Genomic DNA, 13,000 nt, shown 5'->3' on the forward strand with positions numbered 1-13,000 from the left:
GTGGTGTTCTTATCAACTAACCCTGCCAAAATGTGCTCCAAAAACAGCCACCCAGAGACGCCCATCAAAGAAGGCTTTCAAAATCCGCTGCACCATTTTAGTTTTCTTCCCGCCAACAGATCATTTTTAATTTCTCAGCAAAAAGAACTCTTCTGGATTCAATCTCCTTACCTGAGGCTTAAAACAAGTTTATATACTTAGAATTCTGGAGTCTTCAGTCATTTTACAGGAGAAAAGGGGCGGGGGGCACTTCCCCTTTTAGCATCAAACACTTCTTTAATTTGGTAGTGAGCCAAAGTCACTCATTAGCTTCAAGGAGACATCAGTTGAACATTATTTTTAAGACAGCATGTTTTCTGGGTCACTGCGATTGAAAAAAAAACTAATCTTTTTCAATACATGATTGAATTCTTGTGTTTAAATGAGAAGCTGTCTCTTCAACCCCATTTTAGAGACAGAGAATGGGGATGCTGAGAGAAAAAGTGACTTTAAATTCCCATCAAAAGTCTGGGGGCAGTTGTGAGAACAGAGCCATAGAATTCCATTTACCATTCCATAACCCAGCCACCTTATGCCCTTCTTTCTACTTGACTTCTACTGTTTGAACCCTTAAAAAGTGACAGAAAATCAGATTTTGGTCTTGATAACAGAATGGGTGGCTGGAAGCATTTTCCTATGCCCTTGAATCCTCACCCATTAACCAATCAATCAATCCGAACAGTCCCCAGCTCTATTCCCCACATCAAGAGTACAGTGTTGTTCCCCGTAAGAGATATGCAAAGCTAATCACCCCAGTGTGGACCTCGCAAACTGAACAGGCATTCTCACTGGGAGAAGACTGGATAAACAACAACCACAAATAAAATGCAAACAATTCAGAGACCACCCACCAGCCAAGAATATTCAGAATCAATCTCATCTCAGTCTCCAGATTTTTATCCATAAGATTTTTTTTCTCTGGTCCAGCACACAAAAATTAAAAACACTCTTGATTGCATTTATACAGTTACTTCAGTATTTTCCATTCTACAACCACTTGCTCTAATCTTATCTTTTAATGACTCCAATATAACCAGAAAAATTATAAAAGGCTAAACCAATGTTAATCATAAAAAAACAAGAACAAAAACAAAGACACTTCAACTTTAACCTTTTCTAACTGTCGGCTTTTCTAACTCTCAGTAGGGTGCCTGCTCTCTTCCTTAGTTGCTTCGTGGGGATTGTCATCTCTCAATTTTGCTAGGTGACCTGGAAGTATCAGGAAGGGAAATTGAGGCCCAGAGTGGTTGGGATTCTGTTAATGGGTGTAGCAGTCCTTTGGTTAGATTTGCCTTTCCCCAGTCACCCTCTATGGAGGTACCCCTCTGCACCTCAAAGCTGGGTTTCATCCCTCATTAGTCAATCAATGAATGATATTTATTGAGTGTTAACTCTGCACAGGGCACTGTCCTGAGTGCTTGGGCGAGTTTGGTAGAATAAGTCGATATGACCCCTGCCCTCAAGGAGTTTACAATCTAGTTGGGGAATTTTAAATCTTGTGCTATTTCCTTTCATTCCTCTCCCTATTTAAGTGCTTGATTTCAAGGTAGATTCGTTGGCCAGAAACATAGCATGACCCCTCCCAGCAGTGTGGTAGACTCGGGGGGGGGGGGGGTGCTTTCTAGGGAAAGGGCTCAGGGACAGTTGGTCTAACCCAAGGGTTCAGCAGAGGGAGGTAGCAGATCCACCCCTTTAGAGATAAGCAATGTGACCTAGGAGAAAGAGCGTGGGCCTGGGAGTCGGGGGACCTGTGTTCTAATCCTAGTCTCCACCACTTGCCTCCCGAGTGACCTTGGACAAGTCACTTCACTTCTTTGTGCTCCAGTTTCCTCATCTGTAAAATGGGGAGTTGATACCTGTTCTCTTAGACTGTTAGCCTCATGTGGGACAGGAACTGTGTCTGATCTAATGATCTTGTATCTACCTCCACGCGTAGTACAGCACTGGGCAGATAATAAACTCTTCACAAACAACACAATGATTCTTATTTGGAGGATCCCAGTCACATTCAGCCCACGCTGGGGTCTAGACCAAAGAATCTCCATAATGATCTCTTCCTGTCTCTTCCCTCTTCCTTCTCCTCTAGCCCTTCTGCCCCTCCTTTCCCCTTGGGGAACCCCAGATTCTGGTGCTGATTCTGGTAGGCATTCTGGTAGATAAGCAGCCTGGCTTAGTGGAGAGAGCACAGGCTTGGGAGTCACAGGTCTTGGGGTAGAGAAGCAGCGCGGCTCAGTGGAAAGAGCATGGGCTTGGGAGTCAGAGGTCATGAGTTCGAATCCCGGCTCCGCCACTTGTCAGCTGTGTGACTGTGGGCAAGTCACACTTCTCTGTGCCTCAGTTATCTCATCTGGAAAATGGGGGAGGCCCACCTGGGGCAACTTAATAATCTTGTATCTCCCCCAGCGCTTGGAACAGTGCTTGGCATATAGTAAGTCCTAAACAAATACCGTTATTATTATTATTATTATTAGTCTTCCAGCCGCACTGAGCTCAGTGGATCCGGGGAGTAGAGTGGCCTAAGGACTGATGGGCAACAGTACCCCCTAGTGGTCCGACTGGAAACTGCAAGCAGTTCTGATCCCTCTCTTAGAGACGTTTAGGGGAAAGTGAGTTCTCAAAAGCAGCGGCTGATGATTGTGGGGAGAAAAGGCCCCAGGAAATGCAGGGCACCTGAACCCTCCCTTCGGCCTCGGTGAGCCAACCGATAGTTGGGTTGCAACTATTGGAGAGAATCTTGCAGCTTGTCCCTAGATTGACAGCCTTGCGTGTCTGATCTGATCATCCCGTGTATCTACCTAAGCACCTAGAGCAGGGCTTGGAACACAGTAAGCGCTTAATAAATACCATTTAAGCCCCGTGTCCTTTGGGAAAGCTGCACCCACACTGCGTTTCTCCTGCTCAGGAGAGCTGCTCCAATCACCGATCGTCAATTTCGCCAAGTTCCCACGGACCTTCCCTCCGGCCCAAGGGAAGCCCCGTGTCTCCCTCCTAGGGTGATGAACCCCAATGAAAAAACGACTTTGCACATCTCACCTGCACGCCTCTGGGGAAGACTTTCTGCCCGACTCTTCGCCGTCCCTCCCCTCTGGCCTGGGAGGCTTTGCAATCGGGCTCCTTCAACGGCTGCCTCCTCTGTGACCTTGTGAACTGCCCCCTGCCGTGATAGAGTCTTGGCACCTTGGCAGGATGCGGTTGGGGAGGAAGCCGCGTCTTGGGGGGCCTGAGTCATTCTGGGGTTTCCGGCAAGCTTATCGCCCGAGGGCACAGACAGACCACTGTCTGGTTCCAACTGAATGTGGCTGCACCCCTCAGCTCGCCCTCCCCCATTCTCACCGCCCCATCTTTGATCAGCTTCGGGGTGGGGAGTGGGGGGAGCGAAAAGTAGCAGTGCCCTGTCCTCGGCTCAGATCCAAGAGGCCAGGCCACCCTGGAACGTTTTAAAGGGTACAATCTGGTGGTGAGGTGCCCAAAATGGTGCCCATTCCTTCTCATGCTTTAGGGAAAACGTGGGGTCGGCATCTCCCCTATCAATCAGTCGATCAATACTTATTTAATGAGCACTTATTAATAATAATAATTGTGATATTTGTTAAGTGCTTACTATATGCCGAGCACTGTACTAAGCACTGGAGGGGATAGAAGGTATTCAGGTTGTCCCACATGATGCTCACAGTCTCAATCCCCATTTTACAGATGAGGTAACTGGGGCCCAGAGAAGACAAGTGACTTGACCAAGATCACACACCAGACATGCGATGGAGTCGGAATTAGAACCCATGACCTTCTGACTCCCAGGCCCGTGCTGTATCCACTAGGCCGTGCTGTTACCGTGTGCAGAGCACTGTACCGTGCATTTGATAAATGTGATCCTCTTCTATCCCCTCTCCTCCCCAACTTTTGCCCCCTAGTTTACTTTCTGAAAGCTCTAATCAAAGGATCACATCATCCTGCGATCCGGAGGGATCTGGAGAGGACATTTAGTGCAACCTCCTGTCTCCAGGCAGAACTACCCCTAAATCATCACAGACAGATACTCACGCAGCTGGCACCTGGTACGCAGACTCAACAGACTCTCACCCTCATACTGATCTTAAGCAAGATCAGTGGTCTTCGGTTCAATTCAGCGTTCTATCTCCCCAGCGGTAACACGGTGCTTGGAGGAACCCTGAGATGGTAACCCTTCTCTATCTCTAGTCTAATGATTAGAGATGCATCATTCAATATGCTTAATCAGCACGGCCTAATGGAAAAAGCACTGGGCTGGGAGTTAGAAGACCTGAGTTCTAAGACTGGCTCCGCCACTTACCAGCTGCATGTTCTTGGGCAAGTCATTTCACTACTCTGTGCCTCAGTTCCCTCATCTGCAAAATGGTTTCCCTCCTACTTAGACTGTGAACCCCATGTGGGACCTGGTGATCTTGTATCTACCTCAGCATTTAGTCCTGTGCTTGACACATACTAAGCGTGTAACAACTGTCATTATTATTACTAATGTTATTATTAACTTCCCTCTGACAGCCTATTATCCAAACCCTGGGACTAGAATCTCCTGATTCCCAGAGGTGTGCTCTTCCCCTTGAACCACAACAGAGGTACTCATCAACTGTCGATGCCCTTATCTGTCCTTAAGGCTTTAGGTCTAGTGACGGTAGCCTAAGCCTTACATTCTCAGCCTTTTTGGTCCCTCCAGAACCCCAGCATTGAAATGTTATTCTCATCCTCAGAATAGCATTCCTCCCTCCAGAGGATCAGAAATACATCAGATGAACCCCAACGGTTAACCAGGGTCGTACCTTTTCCATTCTAGGACTAAAGGGAGACTCTGTCAATACCATCATTATCACCATCTCATCATCATCAACAACAACTAAATCCCTCTTGAACCTGCTATTTTATTTATTGTACGACCTCAGGTTTGAACAAATTCCTTGTACTTACCACTTGCTGGGTTGAGAAGTGTTCCTATTGCTTTGAACTTGCCACCTTCTAGCTTTGGAAGATGACCCTTCAAAAAAAAAATAATAATAATAATAATAATAATAAATTATAATAATTACATTGGTTAAGGGTGTACTATGTGCCAAGCACTATACCAAGCAGCAGGGTAAACATAAGATAATCAAGTTGGACACAGTCCCTATCCCACATGGAGCTCACAGTCTAATAGGAGGGAGTAGGATTTAACCCCAATTTTACAGTTGAGGAAACTGAGGAACAGAGAAGTTAAGTGATATGCCCATGGTCACATAGCAGAAAAATGGCTAATCCTACCCCACCTTGGCTACTGCATCTGCCTCTTCTCTGACAGACCTGCCTTCTGTCTCTCCCCGCTCCAGACAATACTTTATTTTTCTAAAGAAATATTCAGTCCCTGTCTCCCCACTCCTTGAGAACCTCCATTGGCTGCCTATCTATCTCTGCATCAAAAAGAAACTCCTTACCTTTGGCTTTTAAGTAATAAATCAGTTCTCCCCATCCTACCTCACCTCACTGATCTCCTACTCCAGCCCGGCCTGCTTGCTTCACTCCTCTAGTGCCAGCTTACTCACCATAGCCCAATCTCATCTGTCTCACCACTGACACCTTTCCCACATCCTCCCTCTAGCCTGGAAATCCCTCCCCCTCCATATATGCCAAATTACCATTTTCCCCATCTTCAAAGCATTATTAAATTCACAACTCCTCCAAAAGGCCTTCCCTGTTTAAGCCCTCTTTTTCCCAGCTCCCTCTCCCTTCTATATGCACTGTATCTATGACCTTCAGACATTTGATCTTCACCCCACCCTCAAACCCACAGCACTTCTGTAATATCTTTAAATTTGATATTACTTTATTTTACTGTCTGTCTACATTTGTAAACTGTAAACTCATGTGGGCAGGGAATATGTCTAACTCTGTTGTAGTCTCTGAAGTGCTTAGTACAGTGCTCTGCACATAATAAGAGCTCAATAAATACCACTGATTAATTGATTTATTGGAATGACAGATCTGAGATTAGACCTTTGACTCCAGGACTGTGCTCTTTTCACTAGGCCACGCCCCTTCAATCAATCAAATGTATTTATTTAGCTCGTGTGACCCCTGCTCACAAGAAGTTTGCAATCTACCCAGGGGAAACAAAATAATTTACAAATAGGAGGAATATATGCTCAAAAAGTAAAGTGTATAAATTGATATATCAAAAAATCAATCAATCCATTAATCAGTGACATTTATTGAGCACTTATTGAGGGCTGAGCACTGTACTAGGAAGCTGGGAGAGAAAAATCCATTAGAGTTGATAGACACATTCCCTGCCCACAAGGAGCTTACAGTCTAGAGGGGAATGCAGACATTAAAAAAAGTAGTGAATGTATACATAAATGCTGTGGGGCTGGAGGTGGGAGAATAACAAGTGCTTATTGGGTACAGATTCATTCATTCATTCAGTCCTATTTAGACTGAACAGAGCACTGTTCTAAGCACTTGGGAAAGTATAATAAACAATAAACAGTGACATTCATTGCCTACAACAAGCTCACAGTCTAGTGGGGAGAAACAGACATCAATACAAAGAAATAAAATTACAGATATGTACATAATAATGTTGGTATTTGTTAAGCGCTTACTATGTGCCGAGCACTGTTCTAAGCGCTGGGGTAGTCACAGGGGAATCAGGTTGTCCCACGTGGGGCTCACAGTCTTAATCCCCATTTTACAGATGAGGTAACTGAGGCACAGAGAAGTTAAGTGACTTGCCCAAAGTCACACAGCTGACAAGTGGCCAAGCCGGGATTCGAACCCATGAACTCTGACTCCAAAGCCCGTGCTCTTTCCACTGAGCCATGCTGCGTGGTGAGGGGAAGAGCATATATCTATATATATGTGATATATAAATATAGATAGATAGCATATTATATATGTGTGTGTGTGTGTGTGTGTGTGTGTATCCATGCTTCTATTTATCTTGATGGTATTGATACCTGACTACTTGTTTTGTTTTGTTTTGTTGTCTGTCTCCCCCGTTTAGAGTGTGAGCCCATTACTGGGCAGGGATTTTCTCTATCTGCTGCCAAATTGTACATTCCAAGTGCTTAGTAAGTGCTGTGCACATAGTAAGCGCTCAATAAATACAATTGAATGAATGAATGAATGAATGAATGAATGAATGAAAAGATCAAAGGGAGAGAGTCAGGGCAACACAGAAGGGAGTGGGAGACGAGGAAAAGTGGGGTTTAGTCTGGGAAGGCCTCTTGGAGGAGATGTGCCTTCAGTGAGGTTTTGAGATGGGGATACTAACTGTCGGATTTGAGAAGGGAGGGCGTTCCAGGCCAGAGGCAGGGCAAGAGCTAGGGGTCAGTTGGGAGACAGTTGAAATCGAGTCACATTGAGAAGGTTAGCACTAGAGGAGTGAAGTATGCAGACTGGGTTGTAGAAGGAGAGAAAAGAGGTGAGGAAGGAGGGGACAAGGTAATATTCATTCATTCATTCAATAGTATTTATTGAGCACTTACTATGTGCAGAGCACTGTACTAAGCGCTTGGAATGTACAAATCGGTAACAGATAGAGACAGTCCCTGCCCTGTGACGGGCTACAGTCTAATCGGGGGAGACGGACAGACAAGAACAATAGCAATAAATATAATCAAAGGGATGAACATCTCATTAAAACAATAGCAAATAAATAGAATCAAGGCGAAGTACATTTCATTAACAAAATAAATAGGGTAATGAAAATATACAGTTGAGCAGACGAGTACAGTGCTGAGGGGAGGGGAAGGAAGAGGGGAAGGAGCAGAGGGAAAAGAGGGGAGAAGAGGGTTTAGCTGTGGAGAGGTGAAGGGGGGAGGTAGAGGGAGTAGAGGGAGAAGGGGACCTCAGTCTGGGAAAGCCTCTTGGAGGAGGTTAGCTATAAGTAGGGTTTTGAAGAGGGAAAGAGAATGAGTTTGGCGGAGGTGAGGAGGGAGGGCATTCCAGGACTGCGGGAGGACGTGGCCCAGGGGTCGATGGTGTCATAGGTGAGAACGGTGGACGGTGAGGAGGTGGGCGGCAGAGGAGTGGAGCGTGTGGGGTGGCAGTGGAAAGAAAGAAGGGAGGAGAGGTAGAAGGGGGTGAGGTGATGGAGAGCCTTGAAGCCTAGAATGAGAAGATTTTGTTTTGGGCGGAAGTTGATAGGCAACCACTGGAGGTTTTTAAGAAGGAGAGTGACATGCCCGGATCGTTTCTGCAGGAAGATGAGCCGGGCAGTGGAGTGAAGAATAGACTGGAGCGGGGCGAGAGAGGAGGAAGGGCGATCAGAGAGAAGGCTGACACAGTAGTCTAGCCGGGATATAACAAAGCCAGTAGTAGTAAGGGAGCCGTTTGGGTGGAGAGGAAAGGGCGGATCTTGGCGATATTGTAAAGGTGAGACCGGCAGGTCTCGGTGACGGATAGGATGTGTGGGGTGAACGAGAGAGCCGAGTCAAAGATGACACCGAGGTTGCGGGCCTGAGAGACGGGAAGGATGGTCGTACCATCCACGGTGATAGGGAAGTCAAGGAGAGGACACGGCTTGGGAGGGAAGATGAGGAGCTCAGTTTTGCTCAGGTTGAGTTTTAGGTGGCGGGCAGACATCCAGGTAGAGATGTCTTGGAGGCAGGAGGAGATATGAGCTTGAAGGGAGGTGGAGAGGACGGGGCAGAGATGTAGATCTGTGTGTCATCTGCATAGAGATGATAGTTGAAGCCGTGAGAGTGAATGAGTGCACCGAGGAAGTGAATGTAGATGGAGAACAGAAGAGGGCCAAGAACTGACCCTTGGGGAACCCTAACAGTTAGAGAATGGGAGGGGGAGAATAATAATAATAATAGAGTGCTTTAAATCCAATGGTGAGTTTTTGTTTGATACGGAGGTGGATAGGCAATCACTGGAGATTTTTGAGAACGGGGGTGACATATCCTGAACGTTTTTGCAGAAAGATGATCTGACCAGTCAAGTGAAAACTTCTCACTCTAGGCTTCAAGGCTTTCCATCACCTTGCCCCCTCCTACCTCTCCTCCCTTCTCTCTTCTACTGTCCACCCCGCACACTCCGCTCTTCTGCCGCCCACCTCCTCACCGTCCCCCGTTCTCACCTATCCCGCCGTCGACCCCTGGGCCACGTCCTCCCACTGTCCTGGAATGCCCTGCTTCCTCACTTCTGCCAAACTAATTCTCTTCCCCTCTTCAAAGCCCTACTGAGAGCTCACCTCCTCCAAGAGGCCTTTCCAGACTGAGCTTGCCCTTTACCCTCTGCTGCCTCTTTGCCCCCACCTTCACCTCCCCTCAGCTATGCCCCCTTCTCCCCCCTTTCCCTCTGCTCCTCCCCCTCTCCCTTCCCTTCCCCTCCCCTCAGCACTGTGCTCATCCACTCATTTGTATATATTTTTATTACCCTATTTATTTTGTTAATGAGTTGTACATCCCCTTGATTCTATTTATTGCTATTGTTTTAATGAGATGTACATCCCCTTGATTCTATTTATTGCTATTGTTTTTGTTTGTCCGTCTCCCCCGATTAAACTGTAAGCCTGTCAATGGGCAGGGATTGTCTCTATCTGTTGCCGATTTGTACATTCCAAGCGCTTAGTACAGTGCTGTGCACATAGTAAGCACTCAATAAATACTATTGAATGAATGAATGAATGAAAGTATGGACTGGAGTGGGGAGAGACAGGAGGTTGGGAGGTCAACAAGGAGGCAGATGCAGTAATCTAGGCAGGATAGGATGAGTGATTGCATTAATGTGGTAGCAGTTTGGGTGAAAAGGAAAGGGCGGATTAATAATGGTGGTATTTGTTAAACGCTTACTGTGTGCAAAGCACTGTTCTAAGCGCTGGGGGATACAGGTGATCAGGTTGTCCCACGTGGGGCTCACAGTTTTAATTCCCCTTTTACAGATGAGGTAACTGAGGTACAGGGAAGTTAAGTGACTTGCCCAAAGTCACACAGCTGACGAGCGGTGGAGCCGGGATTCAAACCCATGACCTCTGACTCCCAAGCCCGGGCTTGTTCCACTGAGCCACGCTGCTTCCCTTACAGATTACAGATTTAATTACAGATTACAGATTCAAGTGCATAGGTGATGCAAAATGGAGGGTGAATAAGAGAAATCTATTCATTAATCCACTCGTTCAACTGTATTTATGGAGCGCTTACTGTGTGCAGAGCACTTTACTTAGTGCTTGGGAGAGTACAATACAATAAAAAGACATATTCCTTGCCCACAAGGAACTTACAGTCTAGACAGGGAGAGACAGACATCAGTACAAATAAATTACAGACATGTATATAAGTGCTATGGGGCTGGGACGGGGGACAACAAAGGAAGCAAGTCAGGGTAAGGGTCATAGAAGAGAGTGGGAGGCAGAAGAGAAATGAGGGCTTAATCAAGGAAAACTGAGTGCAGACGTGCTAAGGTGGTGCCAAAATGTTCCAGTGATAGTCAGAAGGTTGCCACCTAGAGAAAAAAAATTAATTAAGGAAAGCTTCCTGGAGGAGGTGGGATTTCAAAAGGGCTTTGGCATAGTGGATAGAGCATGGGCCTGGGAGTCAGAAGGTCATGGGTACTAATCCCGGCTCCCACACTTGTCTGCTGTGTGACCTTGGGCAAGTCACTTCACTTTTCTGTGCCTCAGTTACCTCATCTGTGAAATGAGATTTGAGACTGTGACTCCCACCTGGGACAGGAACTGGTTCCAGTACAATTTGCTTGTATTCACCCAGGGCTTAGTATAGTGTCTGGCATAAAGTAAGTGCTTAAGAAATGCCATTATTATTATTGTTATTATCTGGTGGATTTAAAGTAGGAGGGAAGGGTTTTATGGTACTTGTTAAGAGCTTACTATGTTCAAGCACTGTACTATAAACACAGAAATAGATAAAAGATATTCTGGTCAGTCACAGTTCCTGTCCCAAATGGGGCTAGAGTCTATGTTCCAGGCAGAAGGGAAGGCATGAGCCAGGGGTGGAAGAGTGGAGAAGGAGAAAACTCCTCACTATTGGCTTCAAAGCTGTCCATCACCTTGCCCCCTCTTACCTCACCTCCCTCCTCTCCTTCTCCGGCCCAGCCCACACACTTCTCTCCTCTGCTGCTCACCTCCTCACTGTGCCTCATTCTCACCTGTCCCACGGTGACCCCTGGCCCGCTTCCTACCTCTGACCTGGAATGTCCTCCCTCCTTACATCCACCAAACTAGCACACCTCTGCCCTTCAAAGCCCTGCTGAAAGCCTACCTTCTTCAGGAGACCTTCCCAGACTGATGCCCCCTTTTCCTCTGCTCCTCCTCCCCTCCCCATCGCCCCTACTCTCTCCCTCTGCTCTACCCCCCTCCCCGCCCCACAGCACTTGTGAATATATGTACATATTTAATGTTCAATTTATTTTATTAATGATGCATGTATATCTATAATTCTATTTATTTATATTGATGCTATTGATGTCCATCTTTTTGTTTTGTTTTGTTGTCTACCTCCCTCCTTCTAGACTGTGAGCCCGTTGTTGGGTAGGGATTGTCTCTATTTGTTGCCGAATTGTACTTTCCAAGTGCTCAGTACAGTACGCAGTAAGCTCTTAATAAATACGATTGAATGAATGAATGAGGAGAGCTGGGGATGGATAGTGAGTGTGAGCTGGGGTGTAGCAGAATAGAGCAGATAGGTAGGAGGGAGAGCCTTGAAACCAGCAGTTTCTCCTCTGGTGCTTGTTTGGTCCTCTTGGGGACAAGGAACAATTAGTCCAGATCCTTCAAAGATTTTCCCAGGTTTTCCATCCCCCCTTAGAATGAGGAAGTTTTTATTGGCTAGACCTAGGATGGGCACAATGTAATGAAGAAAGCAGTGGCAAGGTAGAAAGGAAAGCAGAAAAAATAAAGAGACAGTTGTTGTGGTTTTAATGTAATCATGTTTGCGCAAACTGTTTGGAAGCACTCTTCTCCAAGATAAACACTCCCATCTCCACCCCCAGAGCCCCCAAGCAGGGCTCCTTCTCCGGATCTGGCTCCAGAGAAACCGAGGCCCGGCCAGAGACGGGAAGGAGCTGCCCAGGAGCAGGAGGGGACCCAGGGGGCCGGGTCTGGGAGGGGCTGGGGTGGGGATCCGTGGGCTGACATATCCCCCACTGCTCAGGTCCTGCTTCCCACCTCCGCCGCGTTTTCCTCCCTCCCTCCCAACCGGGAGACCCCCACCCCGGGATCGAAGGCCTCCCCAGGCCGGCCTCCGGATGAAAGAAGCGCTTTGACTTGGTGAATGACCCACCGCCGGGGCTGGGGAATCCGGCCAGAGAAAAGAGGGGGAGAGACCCCCCAAGTTTGGAAACTGTCCAACAAAAGCGAGAGCCCAGAGGACCCCTCCGTCCCACTCCCATCCCCTGACCCTGTACCCCCAGATCCCCCATACCGAGGATACCTCCCACCCCAGGGTCCTTGGGAAAGGGCTCTGCCCCTCGCAACGAACTCGTCCCCTGTTTGCTTGTGGACTTGGTATGCCCCAGGGACACATGCCTTCGGACACACGCTTTAGCTTTTGCAAGGCTGCAAAGTTGGATGAAGTAGCTGGAGGGTTGGGGGGTGTTGGGGGGAGGGGGTCGATCGGCGGCAGAGAACCCCTCTCTCAACCTGACAGGTAAAAAGGGGACCGGGGCTCTCTGGGCGGTGGGAGTCAGAAACGGGGGTCCCCTAAGGCTGGGGGCGGGAGGTCAAGGCCGGGCGTGGAAGGGGGAAGGGAGTCTGGATTTGGGGGTCTTGGAGGTGGGGGGGTGGGGGGTGATTTATCGCGGGGCGACTCTTCAGCTCCTCACCGTCCCCTGCACTGCAACCTCCTCCAGCCCACCCGGGGCCTGGCCACGGGAAGCAAGGAAGTCAGACAAAAGAAGAAGCCCTGGGCCCTGGGGGAGGGAGCCAGGGTCAGAGGGGCGCTTGGGGAGGGACACCACTTCCCTTCACTTCCTTGCTCACTCTCCTCCTTGG

The sequence above is a fragment of the Ornithorhynchus anatinus genome, chromosome 7 (genome assembly GCF_004115215.2).
Source record: "Ornithorhynchus anatinus isolate Pmale09 chromosome 7, mOrnAna1.pri.v4, whole genome shotgun sequence".
Taxonomy (NCBI): Eukaryota; Metazoa; Chordata; class Mammalia; order Monotremata; family Ornithorhynchidae; genus Ornithorhynchus; species Ornithorhynchus anatinus.